Consider the following 20,826-nt stretch of genomic DNA (forward strand, 5'->3'; position numbering starts at 1 on the left):
AAATCTCCTGCCAAGATGATTTCGTTTGTACTATTGCTGATGTTCAATAAGTCGATTTCATCACATATGGAATCGATGAATTTATTGTCAGACATAGCTGTGGGGTTCCAATATATGTTAAAAATTGATAAGCATGTGTCTTTTGCAGGGTAGGATGGATTAGATTTCTGTATTGACGGAATGCTGATGGATAGGAGTTGTGCCCACGGATGGATTATTTTAGTTTCTATTATTCGCCATGTAGGTTGAATTTTTGATAATATGAGCATTCCTGATGCTGGTCTCCCTTGTTGTGAACCTATGGCCGGATTCATGAATGAACTATAGCCATCACACACTACTTCCTCTTTCAACCAGGTTTCTTGGAGACATATGATATCGACTTGTTCAAGTATAGGTGTCTCATTTTCAAAAAGATGTCTATGTCCCCTTGTGTTCCACGAACATAAGATTGTATGGGGTTTCAATGGGGCTTTTCGTTGTTATAGATACGTTTTATTTGTTCTCCGATTCACGTCTAAGTTAGCGATGTTTCTTAAACTTTCTCGTGACATGTTATTTTTGTCATTTAATCTTAGAGTTTTGTCATTCATTTTTTTTCCACCTTCTTGAATAATTTTTTGGTCACTTCGGTTCTTGGTTATATTTTTAGTAAAGATTTCTAGTGTTCTTATTTTTTTTTCCGCCATCAAACGAGATACCATGATTTCTTCTGTTTGAAATCCCAAGGTCAATAAGTGATGTTTGTTGTTGAGGACACATTGCATTGTGTCGTAGTTGGAGAAATCTACATGAGCTTCTTCCATATATTTTTTATTTGGAAATATGATTAACTCAATATCTTCCGTTTTTATGTGGGACAATTGTGGGATTGCCTTAAACAATCGTAAGGTATTAGATCTGTTTAAGATGACAGGACCCTCATTGCTCAATTTCTTTGGATATATAGCTAGTCGATATGCACATGAAATGTTTGACGGATTTCTAAAAATTGGTCTGAATAGTTTAGGGGTTACATGAATTGTTTTGTTGCCACTGGATTCAATGGCTCTTTCTGATTTATTAGCTGGCCATATTTCTTCAGTGGAAACTGCTGAATATGCCAGAGAGATGTTAGTTTGAGTGTAGTCAAGAAGTGAATCTTCATATTCATCTATTACAATGTGGGATTCATCTTGAGAGTTTATGGAAATGGAGTTATGGTCACTTACATCGTTTTGTGTAGAGGTATCTGTCAGATTAATAGGATTTGGAGTTTTGATTCGTGTTTCCTGAATGATTACTTCTTTAGATATCGCTTTTGGATCAAGGGTTTTCTGGTTGCCTTGTGCCGTAGGATTTAGAGCTCTAACTCTTTTTCTAGAGTTCGGGGTGGTTTGTTGATTGATTACATCTAAAAGTATATCTAGTGGTTCCGGCGTTAGCTGATTGCCTTGTGATGTAAGATTTAGAGCTCTATCTACTTTTCCATCGATCAAAATCGGTTGTGGAAGAATAGGCTGGTTATTAACCAGAGAGTTACTATTGGTCTTTGTCCTTTCATTATTCGTTTTCTGAGCATTTAGTACCTTTCGCAGAAATGCACGTGACCCATTTTTTGTATTTTTTTTGTGCTTTGGTTTAATAGCTGTTTCCTGCCCCACTAATCCTCGTTTTGACAAATCAAAAATATCAAATGGGGTACAAGCGGGTGGTTCCGTGATCTCTTGCCCCGCAGAAACCAAGGCTTGTGGAATTGGAACTGGATAGAGTTGATGATCGTATTGGGTTGTTTGGTCTATTTTCCTCATATTTAAATTAGATTGGTTTTCTGTCTGAGTTTGTTTGGATGTACATTGTAGGTTCATTGTTACTTGTGCAGATTTTTTTACTTTGTCATCCACCATTTTTTTGGTGATAGTTGAAAAAGTGTCCATTAGGCTTAATTTGTCAGCTCTATCGGCTCTCGCCACTTCCGCTAGTCTATTTTGCCATGTTCTTGATGATTCAGCTTCATATTTTAGTCTTTCTTGAATGGAGCTTATTAGGGATTCAGACTGTGTTTGCTTGGTCAAGAGCATTGCTAGCAATGTCGCTTGGTCTTTGATGGAATCAACCATTGCTTCTTCGATTTTTAGAAACGGTATCATAGCTGTCGATAACACTGCTACCAAAGTATTTTGTAGATCTAGCATCGTCGTAGGCAGTCTTCGTTGGTATTCGGGAGAATTACTTATATTCCCAGGGTTCACACAGATGGAAGAATTTGTTTCATCCAGGTTGGTTTCCATAGGTTCCTTCACCGGCGAAGCGGTTCTTAACAAACCTATTGGGGTAGATGACTCGATTTTTCCGATTTGATTTGGTGTGAACAGGCCACCACAAACCTCAAGTTTGTTTCCTTGTAAATCTATAATTGCGTCGAGTTCTGTGATGTCCAATGAGAGACGTACACTTCGTGCCATGAGTGGATTTGTGGGATCATCATTTGTCATAGCAGTTGGGAGATGTGTTGCTTGCCATTGCTGTTTGGCTGCCCTCGCACGCTCTTGAAGAGGCGTTTGATGGGAATTTTCGAGTCGCGAATTATATCCTAGCATCTCTGGATGTGTAAGCGACTTAGGAGGGTCACGTATAGGACATGCGTCATCAAGATGAGACAAGGAAGCTGGGGCAGTACATAATATTTTTGTGTCTAATTTATCATGAGCAAGAGTGTGGGTTACAAAGTCGACATTGAGCAAGCAAGCCTGATCTACAGATTTCGCTTTGATGATGTTGTGTTTGTTTGGTGATTTTAAATTAATCGTTATGGTTCCATCAAGATCTCGGTTGTTGGTCGTTTTTTGTATAGGCACTATCGATACCTCTCGTTTTCCCTGGAGCCTTGTACGGGGTTTAGTGGGTTCCATAGAGAGTTCCGCCTCCTATCGCCGATCCAGCCGCACAGCACAAAACAGCCTCGCCCTTTTCTCCACCTCAGGCTTCTCGCCGCAAGGGTGAGGGAGTGCCGGATATGAAGGCACTTCCTGTAGGCGTGGCCAACGGGCGTCAGGTGACGCGTGTCACGTGATGAGGAAGCGATGGGGAAGCACACCGCCCGCTTCAACTGCTATCGGCTCCTGCCAATAGACTGATTTGAGTTGGAGCGGCGCTTCGCCTTTCCTTGTGACTGCAGGTAAAAGTTTGTAGCTCAGGTAATCTCACCACCGCACAGCCGCACAGCCGCACAGCACAAAACAGCCTCGCCCTTTTCTCCACCTCGGGCTTCTCATGTGGTGTTCTTGAATAATGTAGAAGCCTGAGGCCTCTAGAGATCACAAGAACAGTCTAAACAAAAGAAAGGGGTTTTGTATGTTGGGGCCACAAATAAAGCAAAGAAATTATGCCCATCATGCATACCAACTAAATGTATCTGTGTACTGAAATAATGCATAGCCACGATACCACTATAATTCCAAACCCAATCTCAATGCAAGGAGTGATTATTGCTAAATTACTTTTATTCTTGGTGGTAAGAAAATACTGCTAGGCCCCAAATCTACACAAAATACCCTACAACCTCCACCCACCCAGCAGTGACAGGCACCTGCCTGCAGGCTCTGACTCATGTCCCCCCACCCACTCACCCACCCAGCAGTGACATGCACCTGCCAGCAGGCCCCGACTCATGTCCCCCCACCCACTCACCCACCCAGCATTGACAGGCACCTGCCAGCAGACCCAGACTCATGCCCCCCCAACACCTCATGACGATCCACAATCATGGGCCTTATGGCCACCCAAACCACACCCCACGCCACCCCAGTCCAAACACACAACCAGGTATTACATCCACCCCACAATTAAATCCCCATCACATGTAACATCCCAAATGGCAAGTATGCACATCAACATATTTCCGTCACACCCACACAATGGGTGCATGTGATTGAGAAAAAACACATTGTGACATGCATGAAACCAAAGAGAGAATACCACACATTGAAGTAGGAAATAAAAATGTATTAAACACAAAAGCAAGGGAATGAAATGAAACACACAAAAATGGAAATAAATAACGAAAAGCTGCATGTCCAAAATATAAACCAAAAATGCATGATAGCAAAATCCAAATCAATCCAAAAGCATGTGTCCAAAGTGACAGTCCGGCAAAACAAATCCAAAGTGCAAAAACAAGAAAAAACCATTGATCCATGGAAAAAAAGAAATACGAAGCCAAATCCATTGTCAAACTATTTACAAAGTACAAATCCAGGGTCCATGTGCCCAATCATTGAAACGAAACCTATAAAAAAAATCCTACCTAATGAAGAACTATATACAAAAACGTGGGAAATTTTCCAAGCGCCCCAAAATAAATAAAAACAGAAAGGAAACCTAACACTAACTAACTATATAAAATGGCGGTGGGCAAGTCCTACAGCTCACTCTGTGATGTCCCAGGCCAGGGCATCATCAAAGTCCATGTCGATGTCCCGGAGGCGGACCTCTGCCCTGGCCCGAGGTCTCCCAGGGATACAGTCATGGCCTGTTCCAACTCCCTGCGAGTTGCCTCTAGGCACTCAGCCCGTCTCAACGCCCGGCGCATTGAGAACTCCGCCCTGACCATGGTAAGCCGCGCCCCTTCTGCCCGCCGCCGCATCTATCCGCTGGCCCAACCGCTGCCACATGGAAGACACTCCCAGTCCAGGGTCCTCCTGCCCTCTAGCCGATGACTGCCCCTTTGATGTTGATGGCCCCGAGCCATTATCGCTCCCACCTTGAGCCTGCTGCTGCTGTCCATGTCCCCTGCCCGATGATGCCGGCGCATCCTCCATCTGCTGGTCTCCAGTTGGTGGGGTGTCCACCGCTGCTGGACCTCCAACTCCTGACTGTGGCAGGGATGGGAGCTCCACCAAGCTGGCTGCCCAGGTCGGGCCAGGTCCACAGGGGGCCCTGGTGGAATCTGGGCCAGAAGACGGGAGGGAGAATGACTGGCGCATAGTCTCCAAAGAGGAGGAGAGGGCCGCCAGAGTGCTGGACACATGTAGGAACCCTCTGACTAGGGCCCCTCCCAACTGTGCCATGTTGCCATGCAGCTCTTCGTGATGGCGTGCGTGGTCCCCCCAGGAAGCACGCATGTCATCAAGAATGACACGCGTGCGCAACGCAACACCAATCAGAACGGAACCCATACGGTCAGGGATCTCCTCATCCACAGGTAGTGGAGTGCCAGATGACATGGACCTCCCCCTACCTGCGGACGGGCCTGGGACGGGGCATCCCTGCTGGTGCATGGTTTTGCAGTCACAGGGTAAGGGACAGTGACATACACAGGCCCCTCTGTGGTGACCTGTGCTGCCTCATGCCCCTGGCCCTGGACTGCACCACTTGCACCAGTGGTACTACCCCCACCAGGTCCCATGTGCGGCACAGTAGCGGCCTCCTCCTCCTCTGTGGAGACCACCAACCTGGATGTCTCTGCACCGTCTTCTGCCATTGCAAGCCCCTGTGGGGGCTCACCAGGCCCTTCTGCTACAGCCGTAGTGGCAGACGCGGCACCAGTCCCCTCGCTCCCAAATGATGGCAATTCCTGGGAGGGTGGCTGGGACTTGCGTCACTGCCCAGTGGAGGCATCCCCACTGCTTTGCTCCACAGTGCCGTCTCCGCCCTCTTCTTCACTCGACACTGCGTAGAGGGAGACATAGAACACAAGCATCAGAGTACTGTACAATAGTCCCCTAGACAGGAAGCATTAAAACATTAGTGGCACTGTCAAACGTCACTTCCATCCTGTCCCTCAACAACACATGGGTCAATGCAGGCAACACACATGCAGAAACAGGCACGGCGCATGCAATCAACATCAACATCCATGTACAAGGGCCTCTATTGACAGAAATGTTGAGTTCAAACTCACATGCATCATGGCTCATACTGATCCCATGCACACACATCACCGGAGGGTCATGCATCAGGGCTTGTACACCACAGACACAGTGGATACAAGGATGACTAGACTGCATAAGTGAATCAACACATCATCACAGACATGTGTCATGCATCCATGGCATTTCAAAATCACACACACGCTACTCAGACACACAGACATGTACACCATACATGTACATGAGAGCAGCACCCATCTCTCACACCCCATCCATGTCCAAGAACAGAGACAGGCATGAATTCATGTGTGCATTCCGCATGCTGCTCCCCATGTCGCATTGGAACACATGCACCATACATGTGGTTCACTCATGACTGGTCTCACATGCATTACCATGATGTCCCTACACACACACATCCATGCATGGCCTATGTCACACATACAGGCAATTAGCTGACTACCAGCACACTGCAACATTCCCTGTTTCACACAGCAATGCATGGCCACTTACCACTCAACTCCAGACGGGTCTGCCTCTGAAGGATCTGGATGTGGAGCACTGGGCTTATGCGTTCCAGGACCCTCATCTGGATGTTGGTCAGGCTGACCCGGCACCCCTCTGCATCCTCTGCCTTCAAGAGGCGCCGGCCTTGTTGAGGGTCCGGGACCTGAAGTCCTCCCAGTGCTTCCGGACGTGTTTGATGTTGCGGGTTGCCACCCCCTCCGCGTTGATGGCAACCACTACGTCCTACCAGATCCTCTCCCGTCCTTCCTTGTTGGTGCGCGATGGTGTGAGGAGGACATCATAATGCCCCAGAACTTTCTCCACCAGTGTACCAACTACCTTATCGGTGAAGCTGATAGCCCTCTGCCTCTCTGGCTGAGGGTCGCCAGTGGTCTCAGCAGGTGTGGGTGGGCAACTGGGTCCTGGGGCTGGGCTGTGGAGCGATGGTATCCAAGTCGGGAGTCTTCTGTTCCAGCAGGGGTGGACACAACAACTGGACCCCTGCAGATTGCAGGCAGGCAGCAGCAGATGGCAGGTGGGAGCATGCGCTGGGCTCTGGGGGGGCAGGAAAATGGCCTTTTGGGCAGAAGCGTGGTCTTCCATGTGTTGTCGCGTGGCCAGCTTGATACGGAGTGATTTGGCACGTGAAAAAACTGCACGTCAGCGTGTAATTCGAGGAAAGGCCCTTAGCACATAAGCGCATCTGTGACATAACGTGCATGGGCGTTTCCCTCAACATGGGTGCATAGTGAATCAGCACGTGAAAAATCAACACGTCAGCGTGTAATTTGAGGAAAGGCCCTTAGCGCATAAGCGCATCTGTGAAGTGACGCGCAAGGGCGTTGCCCTCAACACGGGTGCATGTTGATTGTACACGTGCAATAACTGCACGTCCGTGTGTCACTGCGTGCAATTGGAGGAAAGGGCCTTAGCGTGTACGCGCCTAAGTGACGTTGCACGTGTGGGCTGGCTCAAAAAGCATGCGTATGACGCCATTTTCTCGTACGTGCTTTTTGTGGAGAGCGAGGGGGTGATTCTTGTACTTCTTGTCGGTTTGCACGTGATTACTTCACAACGGTTCCAGTTCGCACTCCCTGTTTACTCAGACAGCGTTCAATTCTTCTTTTGGCAGGGGTGTTGCCAACACGCACACACGCATCTTTTTCACGTTCTTTTTCCAGGCAGACGGTGAGTCGCGCATGTATTTTCCAACTGTAGTTGCCCCCGTGTGTCGCGTACCCCTTCAGAGGTCATTGTACGCTTAATTTTGTGTTTCTGGGTTGCACAGCTTAGTGCGGGTTAATTTTTCCACGCACGTGGTCTACCAGCGGTTGCGTGCACGTTTAATATTATTTTCGGGGTGCCTGTGCGTTGCGTGACCCATCATCTTCCCCCAGGGGTCACAGACTGCCTTGCTAGAGCACTAGGGTACCAATTCCATCTAGTAGCCTATCGTTTTCACCCCAATTGCCCAGGACAATTGTTAACTGCAACTCCCATACGCACAACAACATCAGTGCCATGGTTGGGAGGCGACCAAGCAGTAAGGGAGGCAAAGGTGGCCGAGCTCAAAGAGGTGTGCATGGTAGGGGATGTGGCCAGGATGTGCAGGGTGGCCCAAGAGGCCAGTGTGTGGAGGACCAATCGGGGACACCTATGGCCCCCCCAATGGTTGGGGGAAATGCAGCGGACACCATCCCATCTCAGCCCTTGTTAAACCGGTCCATATTGTCAACTGAACCGGCACAGGATGACTCCCAGGCTGACTTCCGTGTCACCAAGTCTAAGGAACGTGTGGCGGTGAAAGTTGCTGTCACCAGGCCACGTGGATCTGGGGCAGCAATGTCATCTACTGCCCCAAGTAGCCATGGTGAGGAGGCTGCAGGGGCAGCTGCAGCTCAATCCACCCCAGCTCTGAGTCTCCCAGCCGGGACAGTGTTGATCCAAGTCCATCACACCGAGATTGGTCCTGCCACCATCACCCTGCAGCCAATGCCTGCAGTGAGACCTTTGGTCATTGTGCCTTTGGAAACTTCCAGTGCCCAGTCCACCTGCACTTCTGCCCCTACCAACCAGAGCGGCGTAAGCCACTCAGGGTCCGCACCACCTTCCAAGATGAAAAAGGGTGCTCTTGCAGTACAGGCTGGGACCCCAGACACGGCTACACACTTCGGCACGTCAAGGAAGCCTAGTTTCAATGACGCCGAACTAGATGCACTTGTGGCCTATGTGTTGGCACATAGCCGCAAAATGGTGGTGACTGCAGGGTGCAAGACTACGCCTGCTCAAAGTAGGGCCTACTGGCAGACCATTGCGGACCACATTAGTTCCCTTGAAATCGTGAAGCGCACAGCTGATGATTGCTGAAGCGGTGGAATGACCTGAAATGCAGAGCAAAGAACAAGCTGGCTTCCAATCATGCCTCTACTCTGGTGACTGGCGGTTGGTCTCCACCAGAGGACCACCAACTCACTGAACATGAGTCTGTCGCTGGAGGGTTCATCAGAGAGGATCAGATCCGAGGCGTGGGAGACCTACCAGATCTTGAAGCATTGTCCGGTGAGTGCCCATGCATGTATGTGCAATCCATGTGTATGTTGCTTGGGGGATGTGTTCTGATTGAGTGCCAGGTGAGCCTGTGTAGTCATGACTAGTATGGGTCACCCATTTGGTCCCTCCAAACCATTCCCCGGCCTTGGGTTTGGGTATGACAGTATCCCTTCTGACTACAGTTGCCAATTTGCACCAGATTACTGCAGTTGCTCTTCAACTGTCATCTTGTAACAACATTGTTCCAAATGTTTTCCTGTTCATTCAGCCTGATTGTTTTTATCCTTGCCATTTTTACCACACATTTTTTAGCCATACTGCCACAAATGTAACATACTTCTTTCATAGATTACACCCCACAATGGCCCGCATTTATTACCTTGTTATGGGAATGATTTAACCATTCAGGCTGATTGAGTAATGGCCTGCACGCAATCATTTTTGGGCCCTGTTTGAATGTTGAACATGACTGTTGTCTTCTGTCATGTTGAAGTGACCAACCATTGATGTATCCATCTGCCTGAAATCACTGCATCAGTGAACACTGGATTTGTTGCAGCGTGTGGCACATGCGTGTTTTGTCACACTATTTTGCATGTTTTATCTCATGATGTCCATCTCACATGGATGGGTGACAGTACTTATTTCCTACCATATGGCTGTACTTGTCAAATGTACCATGGCTATGCTACGTGCCATCTGTGTGCTGGCAAGTTTTATGTATGTGTATTGGACATGCCACTCACAGGCTAATGTGTGATGCCAGTGCTATCCAGCATGCAGCACATGTGTTGCTTTTCCATCTTGGAGTCCTCAGTGTTTGCTTTTTGCCTCCCCTTCCAACTCATTGACAGTGCAGGCATGCCAGGGTTATTGTCATGTGGGACATGTGTAATTTATGTACTGGATCTCTGCCTCGTCAGGCCTATGTCAGGCCTATGTGTGTGTGCTATGGTGCTCATGCCTGGTTCCATTTGTTATCTTTCATGTTTTTGCAGGTGATGAGGCACTTGATGCTGTTGAGGAGGAGGAGATGGTGCAGATCAAGGAGGAATCACAGCCACAACCAGGCAGCAGTGGAGGACTTGGGGTGGTGGTGGGTGAAAACCCATTTCTCCTCCAGACCATGCTGTCCACGGGTTTCTCTGAGTACACCTCCGGAGACCTCTATGAATCAGGTGCTGAATCAGACATTGAGACATATGTGCCATTGCAGGTGAGGGTTTCTGGCAGGGATGCTGTTCTGTCCAACCCACCTGCACCGGGGGTAGACCCCTCTATGGGGATTTCAGTGCTGGAAAGTCCGCCTGTGGCGGTTATGGGTGAAGGGTCACACTCTACAATATTTGCTCCTGTTCCTGGGCCAGCAGATCAAAGGAGGAATGCAGTCCTGCAGCCTCAGGCAGTGCCAGAACAGCAAGGTGCACATCGCCTTGCCCCAAACAGGTGTGGTGCCTGCCAACGCGGTGGCCGTGTGCCACCAGGCAATACTGTGTGGGAGAACTCCATGTACAGTATAGCAGCACAACAGGGGGCATCGTGTGAAATGATGGCTCAGGCAATGCATAGGGTGGCCACTTCCATTCTCCCCCCTGAAAGGCAGATGGAGCTCCAGCAGCAGGCAAGAGACTCCATTTGCCACTCACACAGGGAGGACATGTTGGCGTCCAACAGGGACCGACGGGCTGGACTGGAGACTCTGCGCACAGCCATATCTGTAGAGTCACAGGCCCACAGGGCAGCCCTCAGGTTAGAACACAGCTCCCTCAGAGATACACTTGGTGAACTTGAGGTGTCCCGGAGTACAAGGGCAGAACAGCAGCTGGAGCAGCTGACACGTACACTGTCAGCTGAGCTCCAGGCAACCCATCAGGAGATCCGGGCATCACCACGCGAGGCCATGCAGGCAGAAATGCGTGCTACCAGTGAGGTGCTGCATGGGGATCTCTGTACCATTATCCTCCAGAACCAAACCTTCCACACCCGCATGCTTGCTGCCATGGAAGACCATACCAGGGCTTTGCATGGTCTGCCTCCCGTATCATGGCCACCTCCTGATGTAGCAGTAGAGGGTGATGACAGCGACGACAGTTCTCCCACTGTAGTGTAGCCGTGCAGGCCATGAGCCCATGGCCGTTTTTTTTTTCTCTCTACATCCACGCATGTGGGTGTTGGGGTGCACCCTTTACCTCGTCCCTCCTGGAGGGCCCCCCCCCCCTGGTCCACACATGTCCATTTTTTATTTTTTTTTTTTTTTACAGTGTGTTGCTTTGTGTGACTCCCGTAGTCATCCACTGTGTATTCCAGCTGGGCACATGCATGCTTGTCCTGTCTTTGGGTTAGATGCTTGGGTTCCTGACACACACACCCCTCCTGCTTCCCCTTTCCATGGGCTTGCAAAGGGTGTGACCAAGTGACAGTAACTTACACAGTGACATTGGGCTCTCATGAGTTGTGTGGCCAGTCTGTAGTCAAAACTGTGTGTACATCCCTAGTGGGGATTGTTGTTCGATTCTCCACTGCATGGTGGTTTGATATTTGCTTGTGCATCCATGTCTTTATCCTTATATACATGTAGCTTTTTCATGTCTTAACAAGCCCATCTCCTTTGCAGATGCAGTTCATGTTGTATGCAGTACACTGACACATTTGCCTGACAACAACACTCTGCAGTTGGAAGGGGTCGATGTGCTGCCTTAGTTAGGTTGTGACACTTGCAGTAATTTAATTTTTTACTGTCATATATTGCCACTGTTTCATCCTGTGCTGATGTTTTGTGTTGCTGGTAAGTATTTGTTCATGTGTGCTGTTTCTTATTGATTACTGAGAGCATATTGTCTGTGGCCTGTTTACATTAGGGACAGTGCACTTTGTGACACTTGTGTCATGTGTTGTGCATTCATTTGGTTGCTTTCACATTGCATCCCATGCCATGGTGTGTTGGGTAGCTGAGATGGGGAGGGGTTGAGTGACATGGCACTATTTTGATGTGGTATTTTGTAAGAGGGTAGTCATTCATGCTGCATGAATGTGTGTATTTTTGTGACACAACATTGGGTGTCTTTAAGTAGCTAGGGATGCACACAATGTAACACTTCCAGGTGAACAATCTCAGGCTGGTATGGTTGTGACAGTTGACTGTCCCTTTTGTCATCATCATTGATTGTCAGCTGGTATGTGCCAGGGCTGTGTGCACTCCGCAGGGGTGGGATTTTAGGTGAAGTAATTTGCCACCAGCTGGGTACGGGCTGCCTCACCATGTGCCCTTTCACCTCACATGCGCAGTGGCCGTGCATGTGGTTGGGGATGTGGGGGCACTACCATGTCCACCGGCACGCCCCGGCGGGTTGCAACGTTGTGCAGGACACATGCTGCCACCATGATCCTGCACACTGCTGGGGGCGCATATAGCAGCTGCCCACCAAAGCGGTCAAGGGAGCGAAAGCGTGACTTGAGCACTCCGAATGTGCACTCCACTATGCCCCGGGTTGCAATATGGGCTGTGTTGTATCTTACCTCGGGTGGTGTGGTGGGGTTCTGGATTGGCGTCATCATGTAGGTGCTGAGAGGGTAGGCACTGTCCCCTGGGGAGGTGATAATGACTATCATAAGTGGGGTTTTCACATTACTCAGTGTCTGACATGCATGCATGTGCAGAGGCATTTATACTCACCAATCAGCCATGTGTTGCCATGCCAGCCAGCTTACAGGTCCCGGTTTAGGGGTGACATTCTGAAAATGAAACTATTATGGCTTGACCCTGGATAGTTGACATGTACTGAAGTGATGATTCCCTTGGCATCACATGCTACCTGCACGTTGATTGAATGCCAGTGCTTGCGGTTTCGATATATCTGCTCAGTGGCCCTGGGATGACGTAGAGCCACATGGGTGCAATCAATGGAACCTAGAACTTTGGGGAAGTGTGCCACCCCGTAAAAGGCCTGGACCACGGTCTGCCTTTCTGCAGGTGTTCTGGGCATGTATATGTGCCTGCGGACTGAGGGGCGTGCAGTCATGATGGCCAACACTTGGTGTAGGTAGCGTGACTTCATGGCCTGTGACACACCCCCCACTATGGCACTTGTCCGCTGAAATGAACCAGTAGCCAAGAAGTGCAGTACATTGAGCAACTTTTCCAAGGGGCTCAGTGCTTGCAAGCACAGGGTGGGTGATGTGAGGTCATCCTCCCACTCCCTCACCAGGTCTACGATTATGTGTGGTGGAAACCTGTACCTCCCATACACCTGGTCATCAGGCATCCAAAAAGGCTGGTCTTGGGTAAAAAAATGCAGGGCCTGGCTATCCTCCTCCTCCTGCCGTGTCCCATGACCACTGCTGCAAGGGTATATTCATCGTAGCGTCTGAGCTTGTTTGTTGTTTGCGCGCACTTTTATGCTGCGCGGGGCCGCTTACGCCTGCTTCCTGCTGGTGTACGTGTTTCTGGATTACTGCGTCTTTTTTTGGCGCACGCCTTTCCCCTGTTCGATTCCATGAATACGTGTTGTTAGCGCGCGTGTGGGCTTTGCGAGCATTTACCTCCTGTACTTCCCCCATAACGCCCACATTTTCACGCGTTGTTCCCCATTCTGTGTGTTCCGCCCCATGTTCCCACTTTTCTTGTGTGCGTGGCGCTATGTGCGCTTTCCCTGTGCACGTAGCGCATGCCGTTTAGTTACGTGTGCGCCCGCGTGCGCCACCATTGAATTTAGCGCACATCCGAGGATTTACACGCACACTGAATTCCATGAATCGATGTGCGCGGCTTTGGCACGTGTGCGCTGCGATTTTCACGCTTGCGCTGTGATTTTCACGCCAGCGCTCCCCTATTCGGCGCATATTTATTCCATGAATCGGCCCAGTAGTTTCCCTTTGCAGGCAAGATGACCAACTACATGTGAGCCAGCAATTACAAAGAATACTGATGGCCAAAGAACAGCCTAGCGACTGGTCTTAGCGTTTGGGGGGCTTGAAGAACCGCCTAGGGACTGGTCTTGGCTTTTGGGAGCCTTGACGGGCAATCAGAGCTTACACTCTACTCATTTTCCCTCATATTCAGTCAAAATGTGTCCCTTTGACATTTTTTTCTTGAAATACTATGGATCACTCTGTTTTGCTGACAAATTCTGAAGTTGGACAACTGCTGAAAAATCACTTTTTGGTATGTCTGCAGGAAACATGGTTGTTGCATTGTCCAGCATTTGATGGCTACACAGTTTGTTTTCAGTCTGCTAAAAAGGCCATTTGGTGGTTTACTCACTATGGTTTGAGCATCTAGGTTTGCATTTGTTGTTAATTCTACCACATTAATATATGTGTTTTTAGCAACTCGAATTAGGCTGAAAGGTAATCTTTCTCTGAACATATTACTATTCAACATCTACTGGCATGTCGGACTTGGTAACCTTGAGAGCTTTATAGAATCAATTCTGGTTTATGCTAATGATTGGCTTGATAAGAACAGAGGGGGGGTACTCACAATAGGCGATTTAAACACCTGTTGTTCATATATCCAGTCAGTGACTGATCTTTCCCAGATCTGCCACAGTAAAAAACAATATGGGAAGATTTGGGCAAAAAATGTAAAAGACCTTGGCCTCACGATGTTGAATGGCTGTGTGAGTGGAGATGTACCAAGTAAATTTACATGGAATAATGAGACCTCATTTTAAACAATAGATCATATCTTTGTGAGCAGTGGGCTGTTTAACATGTGTACCTACATTTATATTATTGGCAATGACTTTAGTGATCATTGCTATTTGTCAACTGTGTTTTGGTTAGACTCAGTTAACCAATATATATCTCCCTCTGTCTCTCTGCCCCTAAGAGTATAAATCTAGCTGGCAATCGGATCACTTGGAATCCAACTTCTGTCTAAACATTTTACGATATGGCTTTGGCATGTCTAATTGCTTCTTCAATGGACTGGCAGTATTTTTCCTTTCGGGTTGAGAGGTTTCCAGGTTTTGTGAAGGATCTTTTGAACTAGTGTTTATGGACGCAAGTGTGCGAGAAAAAGTTTTAAAACATTAGCACTCTTTTGACTACAATGGAACCAATAGGAAAAAGCATATGCATGCAGAAATCAGAAATCAGAAATCTTCATTGATTCTTTGCTTAGATCATAAGCTTTTTTTGATTAGAAAAATCAAACCATCTTATAGAAACTGGCTGACGGGTAGCCCTGCTCTCCGTACCCAACAGGATGCAGAGAGTATGATTCAGGTTTTCAGAAACAAAGACACATAGTCCTTCTGGCAGCTGATGAACGATTTAGAAAGCACCTAATCTGAATACAGAATTTCTTCCGTATCTGAACAACAATGGATCACACAACTTAGTAAAGTTTTTTATGTGGTTGAAGACGGTGTTGATAATCAAGTAATATCAACTAACTTTTTTGGTTTACTGTGACTCTATTGTTGAAGTTATTTTGAGAATTAGTTAATCACGGATGCCTGGTCCAAAACATCTTTCGAATTTGTTATTTAAAGGTGACTCGAACACAGGACGAGAAACTGAAGAGATATCCAGAGAGCAAAACACTATTACTTACAAAAGTATCAAATTATTTTATTTATCATGATACAAAAATTTGAACAAGTCAATTTATGGCATTCTACTTTGTAGAGCATCAATAAATCACGTAACACACCAGCATAGATGAACAAATAACTGTGACTAAAATACATCCATCTCAACAAACATTCATAGTGCAGCATCCAAACCATACTTCATACATAGTGACATTCAACCAACCAACAATGGCTAAAAAGATAACTAAATTAATTAACATTATTTGCCAATTGGGAGTGGGACAAACATTCATCACATCCCATTTGATTATTTTAATGTTTACAAATATATTAAACAAACAGCAATAGAATTCATTAAAGACAATCTATCACAAGGGCGGATCTGTGAGGAGAAGTGTTATGTAGATCACATCCCTAAAAGAATGAACTCAACCGGTTTCGACGTAGAGTGTGTAGTAAACAACGTCTTCATCAGGAGATACAAAGTGAGAAGCTGCAGAAAAAGAACATTACTACATAAATATGCGGCAGTGTCCCATCACATGAACTAAACTCAACAATAGATTGTATATAGCCACCATGTGCCACCTGTTACGAACCAATAAAACTAGACATTTGTGCTGGGGAAGTATATCTAAATGAGAACAACCCCAGAAGCAGGGTTTTATTTAGAAAAGCCAGAGGCGAGGCACCGACCCTGAGAGTGTAAAAAATAATTAAAATTAATAAGGTGCACCATAGGGGCCACAAAGGTCGAAATAGCCCAGGCAGGAAAACACTAGACACCCCCACATGCGGCATAAAAATATTGTGGCTAAATAGATGCAATATGCTAGACTAAACAAACCTTATATAAGTAGCCATTAATATGCAAAATGCCAAAGATGGATCGTATGCTGGAATCGTATCGCCAATGGAGTTGTGACTAATGAAAAATGAGAAGTTGATTGAAGCACACATAAGGTAAAAAAGTGACTACAACAACCAAAGGAATCAAATGCGAGCGGTCAATTGTTACCTGTAGTTAACATGACACTGCTCTCAGTAGCCCCCTTCAAAGATAATGGTACGATGGCTTTCTGGAGGGTGATGCAACGAAGCAAATCGTGTCAGCAGATGTGCGCCTAGTGTACTATCAAACAAAAAATAATATTAGCCTAAACCGCATATGACAAAATCAAACTAAAGATATCCCAATAGAGTCATATACAGTCAAAAAAGTTTAAAAAGTGGCTACTAATTGAAAAATTAGCTGGCTGCTGGCAGAAGTCTGACAGACGAACTGTATACACAGGCATAAGTACGTAAATGAGAAGGAATCTATTTTGTCCACTTCATTTAAGAATATAGTTGCTACACGTACCTTTCCAAAAGCTTGGTCCACTGCTCTCAAATTACCAATGAATAAAAAATTTTCCCCGTCCAATCCTTTCAACTATCGTTCAATAGAAATTGTGGACGTGGATAGTAAAGTATTTTCAGCTTTGCTTCTTCAACAACTGGAATGATGGCAAAAAAAGGACAAGTAGGATTCTGAAACGGCAAACCGGTTTCCGTAAAAAATCATAATACTGGGCCTCATTAGGACCCAGGCGGTAAGGGGTTTACGGCGGCGTAAACAGCGCCAACCCTTACCGCCTGATTCCGAGGTCCCTTAGCGCCATGGAGGATTTAACACCTGCTTTAAGCAGGTGTTAAAATCCATGGCGCTAAGGGACCTTGTTGTTAATTACGCCACCGTAATTTACGATGGCGTAATTAACGCCTTCCCCACTCCCATTATGCCCTATGGGGCAAAAATGGGAATGGGGAAGGGTAAATGGGGATTGGGGACTTACCGCCCCGCCAACCTCGGAATGGGGCGGTAAGTCTGCCAACCACCATGGCGTAAACATAGTTTACGCCATGGTGGTAAAGGTACGACCCAGGCGGTAACTTACCGCCTGGGTCGTAATGAGGCCCACTGTGTTGAATGGGTGTGTGTTGAATGCCACCTTGAGTCAAGAGTGGCAGAAAAGATATGATTCAGTTTATTTGGCTACAATTGATCTATCCACAGCCTTTCATGCAGTTGACCGTGGTTTATTATGGGCAAAGCTGCAACGATGAGGAATCCCTTATGGGCTACTTTCACTTATTATTGGCCTTCACACTTATTCTAATATGAGGTTTTTAGATTGAGAAGGAACTCTGTCCCAAAGTATTTTGACTTTCAAAGGAGTCAGGCAGGGTTGCGTGCTTGCATTCTTCCTGTTTAATCTCTACTTGTGCGACATAGGGGAGCATTTAATCACAACAGCAATTTAATCTTGACAGATGCTGGCCTGCATCTAGAGTTTGCAGTCACTGGGGTCTAGTTCTTTGTCTGTGTCTGGCTTTCCCCCAGTCCCCGCCCTTCCGTCTTGCAATTGGTTGGAATAGTCAGACGTGTCTCTGCCGTGCTCCCTATTTTCACTTGCCTTCTAGACTGCAATCTTGAAGGATCTGCTAGAGAAACCACTTGGAAAGCAGCCTTAGGTGCTGGTTGGTGCTCAGTGAGTAGTTGTACATTGATTGCAATCTGTTTTTGGCCTGTTTCATGTACTCTAGTGGAGGGTTTCGAGTGTTTTTTCCAATCATTTTATTTTACCAGTGTGTGCTATTCTAGTGGGTTTCTCTTGTATTTATGTGGCTTCTCGCCCTGTTTGTCTGTGCTGGCCTGCTTCTAGAATGTGCAGTCCCTGTGGCATAGTTCTTATTTTGTGTCTGGCTTTCTCCCAGTCCCCACCCTCCACCCTTGCAATTGGTTGGAATAGTCAGGTGTGCCTCTGCCTTGCCCCCTGCAGCCATTTCCACTGGGCTTCTGGACTGCAATCTCAAAGGATCAGCTAGGGAAACCACTTGGGTAGCAGCCTTAGGAGCTGGTTGATGCTCAGTCAGTAGATATACATTGATTGTAATCCGGTTTGGCCTGTATCAGAAAAAGACTGAAAAAACACTGAAACCCCCCCACTAGAGTTAGTGGGGGGGACTGAAAAAACACTGAAACCCCCCACTACAGTTAGTGGGGGGGGGTTTCAGTGTTTTTTCAGTCTTTTTTTTTGGACCAGTGTGTGCAATTATGGTGGGTTTCTCTTGTGTTCCAGTGGCTTCTCACCTTGCTTTGTTTTTCTGTGCTGGCCTGCATCTAGAGTGTCCAATCCCTGGGGTGTAGTCCTTTGTTTGTGTCTGGCTTTCTCCCAGTCCCCGCCCTCCCCCTTTGCAATTGGTTGGAATAGTCAGGTGTGTCTCTGCCTTGCTCCCTGCAGCCATTTCCACTTGGCTTCTGGACTTTTTTTAAAACATTCCTGCTGCACCTGTGTGACCTCTCCACTGCTCCTTGTCTGTGATTGGCTGTCTAACTCCAGGAGGGAGGCCCTTAACCACACCCCCTAAGGCAGACCACTGTTCATGTAACACTTGCGTCTAAAGGCCGCTAGGCAAAGGGCAACTCCTACAGCGGAGGCTCTAGACAGTGTCTGCAGTTGTCAGCAGGGGAGTCCAGGGCCAGCCGTCAACCAGCAGCAACCATCAAGGTAGCTGTGGCCTGGGTGGGGAGTAGAGCAATTACTGTACTTCAGGAAGCCCTGCCACTCCACCTACCCTCAGAACATAGCACACCAGGCTTTTAATACTAACCAGCTTCACAGCTAGTGGGGATTGTGAATATTAGCCTGCATCACATTAAAATAGAACTGTGAATATTAAGATGCGCCACATTGGGTAGAGGTGTGAAGATTAACATTGCGTCACATGTAGACGGAATGGGGAAGATTAGCATTGCATCACATTTAGACATAATGGTAATACTAGCTCGCATATCTAGACAGAATTGTGAAGATTAGCTTTGCGTCAGTTCTAGACAGAATTGTAATACTAGCCCACATCACATCTAGACAGAATTGATAAGGTTAGCATTCCGTCACATAAAGATAGAATGGAGAAGATTAGCAGTGTGTCACTTGTAGACAAAACTGAAATACTAGCCTGAGCCAAATCCAGATAGAATTGTAAAGATTAGCTTGCACCACATCTAGACTGAATTGTTGAAGGTCAGCTTGCATCACATCTCAATAGAATTGTAAAGATTAACATTGCGCCACATCCAGACAGGATTGTAAAGATTAGAATGCGTTGCTTCTAAATAGTGATGCCACTAACCAACCCCACTAAACAATCTCACCCCTCTGCATACACTTCTCACACCCTACACAACCACACCTCCAAAGCACTACAAACCGCATGCATTTCACTACATTGCAACAACAAAACATAACACATAGCCTGGCACAAGAATCCATGACAGCTACCAACCGAAAAGCGCACCTAAGCTCAGCGAACAGTGTTAACCGAACGTAGGCTGCCAACGGCACATCATAGCTCTCTTGCTCTTTTTCCCGCTCAACCTTACTAACCCATCCCACCCTCTTTCCTTTTCAGATCCCCAGAGTGCCAGGGGACCACTGCAGTGGTGATAGTGTGCGGTATAAATATCATTTAACGTTAACATTAACAGCAATGGCTACACCTAAAGTTTATAATTTGAAAAACCAGTCTGGCTTGCCTACGCGGATGTTTTTTTTTAATTTTCGATACCACTCCAATTGGTCTTTAGCACTTGATTCATTCTTTTCCACATTTACTACAACAAATTGTTTGAAGATTAACTCTATTAAAACTAAAGCCGTACATTGTACAGATAAGAAAAATGTTAACATTTTTAATCGGTGTGTCGGACAAAAAGTGCTTGAAAGGGTTGTAAGTTTTATTTGCTTGGGACTTCCCATCTTCATCAAACAACATAAAGCTCTAGTTAAAGAGTGGCTGATGTCCCGTGGTGTGGTGCGAGGCAACCAGCTCCTTCGGGTTGATTCTAGGTATGTCAGATATTCCCACTTTATTTGAGTGAAGTTTTACGAGGGGAAAATTGTGACATAACCTTTCTATGGAATAGAAAGTTTACCATCATGGTCTTTAGATTCTTTGCCGGTTATAGATGGAAAAATGTGGAGGAGAGACTTGCAGGTGCCAAGTTCCGTTCCTTTGTCTGCTCTCAGGTATGAATTAGGCCTCTATTCACTCAGGAGTCGAGCCCACTGGAAATATTTATCATTCTAGTATCAAATGAATGCGTCTTGTCTATTCACAGACTTAAAGATGACAATTGATGAAGGAGGCGAAACATTTATGTGTGCATGCTCAGACTTCTGTATTCGAATCTTGTGGCTTTCTCTTAGAGATTTAACTCACAATTCGACAGATTTAAAACACTACAACATCTGAGACTCGATTTTAAACCTGCGGGTGTAATGACGCCATACTTACCCATCTATCCCCATAGGTCAGTCAGATGTTTGTTTATC

This window comes from Ambystoma mexicanum, chromosome 5p (genome assembly GCF_040938575.1).
Source record: "Ambystoma mexicanum isolate Mex_15411 chromosome 5p, UKY_AmexF1_1, whole genome shotgun sequence".
NCBI lineage: Eukaryota > Metazoa > Chordata > Amphibia > Caudata > Ambystomatidae > Ambystoma > Ambystoma mexicanum.